Raw genomic sequence first — 4,609 nt, forward strand, 5'->3', positions numbered from 1 at the left:
GAGGGGCGTGCCGCGCTGCCTCTCTCATGGGGTTCTTCGGCGCCAGTTTTGCATTTCCGGGCTTTTCAGCCAATCAGACGGGACCTAGTCCTGCCCCTGCTTCCGGCCACGGCTCCTCCCCTGTAGCAGCTGCTCCCCCCCCCCACACACACACAGAGGGGGTTTCCTGCTGTGTGGAGACGCCGTTTTAAGTCAGTTTTGTCGGCTGACTCAAAGGACATTTCGTGTTCGTGTAAGGAAATACCTGGTCCTTCACAAACCCGATGACGCAGAATAGATGTTTGTGTGCACAGTTTTTTTCTTCTCCATGCTGTTGCAGCATATCACTTAGCCATCTTCAGTCTTCCTGCAATAACTCTTTGAACAACACAGTTACTGAAGATGTGTGAAAATAGAAATGTGTAAATACGGAAAGGCATATAAACTTTTCCAGGAATCTCTCTGCTTTGAATACTGGTGCTGAAGTACTGCTAATAGTGTTAGTCTCTACTTTGTTGTTTACTTAGATGAATACTCTCTTTGGTTAATTGGCACTATGCTATTCACCAAGTATGTAAGTGCCAGTCGTGCTAGGACAATATTTTCTTTTTTAATTTCCTTGTCATAGTTTGAGAACTGTTTAATATATCTCCTCCTACTGATCTGGAGCCATAATCCAAGTTGTGGCATAAGTTCCATCTACTAGCATGTCTGCTGTTTTCCTGTGGAGCACTTCTGGTTCAGCTGAGATACCACAAAAGATGTTGTTATCCAGTAACAGATCACCTTTTCTCATTAGTGATGTGAAAATATATAAATATAAAAACTTGAAACACATTTTCAAAAGAAGGGTCAGATTCTGACACCATCTGAATGGAATATAATTGGCCAAATCACAAAATGAAACATAACATTCTCCCTAGTGTGTGGAAAACCTCTATAAGCTACAAGTCCCTCCTTGAGAACTCAAGTACTAGCTTCCCTCAGAAGCATATCTGATATGTGACAGACCACAACTTCTGCACAAACACAGATAGCCCTTAGCAAGGGCTGAAGGAGTCTCTCAAGAACTTTGGTGTTTGTTTAAATAGGAGAGCAGTCAACAAGTGCAGAGGACCCTGCAGATACATTTAGCAAAGAAAATGTGAAAACAGTTGGTAAGAATCTCCTTAAGATGCAATGTACTAAGACCATGTGACATCCACACCAAGAAGACTTGCTGTGTAGTCAGGATATTTAAGAATTAGGCCATTTAACCTTGGTATCAAAATAAGAATCTAAATCTGGACCTTACACTGCAGCAGCTACATGAAAACTGTTCATTTTCTTTCAGTTTCTACTGTGTTCAGTATTAAAAGCAGATCCTCATCTACTGAAGCTGTTTTAAAATTCGTAACAACAGCCTCACTGAGTTACAACAAGCAAGAATCTGGCCAGTAACATTTCAGCAGAATAAAATGGTGTCACAGCTTTCACCAATAACAAGGTGACAGATTTTGTTATCCCCCAGTACTCTCCCAGGAGAAAATAAAAGGAGAATAAAGGAGAAAGTTTCTAAGATTGGGAAAAAAAGGTCTCAGGTCAGTGTGCCTACAGGAAATGATTACCCTGTGGTATTGTTAAACCAGGACAAGCAGTTATCATATTTTACACACTTATGCTTGACGGTACATAACTTCCCTTTCCTTATTTTTTTTAAGACATATATAGAATTTACAGTTCTCCTTCTCAATTAGCTAGTGCTGTTTGTCATTGTGTGCCACTGAAGTTATGGCTTGACTGGTGAGCTTGTGTTAGTGATTGACATCTTCTTTCTTGCACAAGACAGTCATACCTGTCCTCACCAGTACTGTTGTCATGCAGATGCACTGGTGGGGATTCTGGGGGATGTTCTCTGTATTGACATACTGAACCACTCTGCTGATTTCCCACTGGACAGTGAGAAGATGGTCAGTTGTGGAAATTCTAGGAAAATGCTGGAGATGTAACATTTGCTCAACTTAACACACCACATTAAAATGGGGGAGTACTAGCAGTCTTACCGAAACAGCAACATGCAGCTTGGCCATTTAGCCTGATCTGAGGGATCATTTCCCGTACATCATTGTTCCAGTACCTAAATGGTGGCTACCAAGAAGATGGAGACTCCCTGTTTACAAGGAGGTACATGAAAAAAAACGTGGGCTAATGGGCACAAGTTGCTCCTCGGTAGATTCTAATTGGACACAACAGTTAAATTTTTCACCATGAGGACAAGCAACCATTGAAATAATCTCCCCAGGGAAGTGGTAGATTCCCCCACACTGGAAAGTTTTAATCCCAGCTTGACAGGGTGCTGAGCCATCTCATATAAACTATAGTATTGCCTAGAAAGGTTGGACCAGATGATCCTTGAGGCCCTTTCCAACCTGGCATTCTATGATTCTATTATTTGATTGAGAGATTTGTTTGTGCAACAAAAGCAAGGCTGAGGAGTAGCTCTAGAGCAAGAATGCAGGCTACTTCTGCAGTGAAGGCATAACTGAGAGAATAGAAGACTGTAAAATTATTACAGATAGTTAGACTCTTTTCTTAAAATTCAAACTCTTGACAAACTGCATTTCAGCCTAAAAATAATATTATTTTTTTTAAGCAGTCATGAATCCTTTGGGTACAATTGCCACACAGATGTACAAGTAGTATAGCCCTTCCATCTTTGTTTACCATTGGGATGTCACTTTGACAGCAGTTTGTTAGTCAGGCTGAGACTACCAAAATCACAGCACTGAAATTTGTGGTAGTGATTTTCTTTCTCAAGATTTTGAAGCTGAACTACAGGTATATAGTTAGATAGATGCACATATATATTATTCCTACCTGGAATACTGTGTCTAATTCTGATGCTGTTGGAGTAAGTCCAGAAGAGGGTCATGAAGATGATTCAAGGGCTGGAGCACCTGTCCTGTGAGGACAGGCTGAGAGAGTTGGGGTTGTTGTGCCTGGATGAGAGGAAGCTTTGGGAAGACCTTACAGAGGCGCTGCAGTACTTGAAGGGGCTACAAGAAAACTCGAGTGGGACTTTTTATAAGGGCATGTAGTGACAGGATGGGGCGGAATGGTTTTAAGTTGAAAGACGATAGATTTAGATTGGATATTAGGAAGAAATTCTTTCCTGTAAGAGTGGTGAGACACTGGAACAGGTTGCCTAGTGCTATGGATACTCCCTCCCTGGAAGTGTTCAAGGCCAGGTTGGATGGGGTTTTGAGCAACCTGCTCAAAGTTGTCCCTACCTATGGCAGGGGTGTTGGAACTGGATGATCTTTTAGATCCTTTCCAACCCAAGCTGTTTTATGATTCTATGATACTACAAGCCAAAAATCAAAACAATAAAAATAAAAATGCAGTTTAAACAGTCTGAAGTAATTACAGATTTATCTAGGGAAGGAAAAGGTAAACTCCAGCTAGTAACAGCTAGTTGACCTTAATTAATTAACCAATGTATAGAATAGTGCATGCACAATCTCTGTAGTCGCTTTTCTCTGTCTCCTAGACAGAAAAAGCCACCCAGACAGCCACAAAATCAGTGAAATGCTTAGAAATGTGTCCATTTGCAGCACTCCTGGCTGCCTAAGCCTGAAAGAACAATCTTGTACCTAGGCCATGAGCATCAGAGCAAGAAGGTAAGCAAAGGAAATGCTTGGCAATGATTTCAAAGTGGTAACAGTTTGGGAAATAGTATGTCTGGATAAGTCAGATATTTTCAAGGAGTTCACAGATGCCAATTTTGCTGCTGACCTGCTGGTTAGTTTTCAGGAGGTCCTTTCAGTTCTCTGTGATATATTTGCACCATCTGTACATGGGGATTGCAATGTCTCTCCAGAGTGCTGTAAGACTGATGAGAGCTGTAAAGATGATTTTCACAGTACTTATTCATAAAAGATACACTGCAGACAAAGGAAGATGCTTCAAGCCACCAGTGATGCCAGGATAACCAAGGGTCTATTTCAGGCATTACTTGTTGCATAGATTCATAAAAAATTAAATCTACCAGACAGGTGATTTTATTGACCCTGTGAAAATGGGTACTTTTTTTTTTTCTTTATGGTGTCATTGCTTGAGCTTCTTTTATAACAAAAAATTAGAAAAGTATAGACAGCCTCCTAGTAATTTGTCTCAACAAAACTTGCTAGCTAGGGCTAAGATCAGTGTTTATAGCAGCCTCTTCACTTCAAATTATGATCACAACATGCTATTGATATATCACCAAAAGAGAGATGCACACAACATATGTGAAGGACCAGGTATTTCCTTACACGAACATGAAATGTCCTTTGAGTCAGCAGATAAAACTGATTTAAAATGGCGTCTCCACGTGGCGCTGAACCCTCTGTGTGGGGGAGCAGCTGCTACGGGGGAGGAGCCGCGGCCGGAAGCAGGGGCGGGACTAGGTCCCGTCTGATTGGCTGAAAAGCCCGGAAATACAAAACCGGCCAATCGGGAGTGCAGAAAACCCCATAAAAGAGGCAGCGCGGCACGCCCCTCTCTCTCTCGTCCTCTCCTCGTGTTTGGGGCGGTCCTCTGCACACACTGCCTGCCGCCGCCATTTTCCCGCTGCGTGCTGCCGCTCCGCCGCAAAGCTGCTACGCCGCAT

The sequence above is a fragment of the Chaetura pelagica genome, unplaced genomic scaffold (genome assembly GCF_000747805.2).
Source record: "Chaetura pelagica isolate M959 unplaced genomic scaffold, ChaPel_1.0 scaffold150, whole genome shotgun sequence".
Lineage (NCBI taxonomy): Eukaryota > Metazoa > Chordata > Aves > Apodiformes > Apodidae > Chaetura > Chaetura pelagica.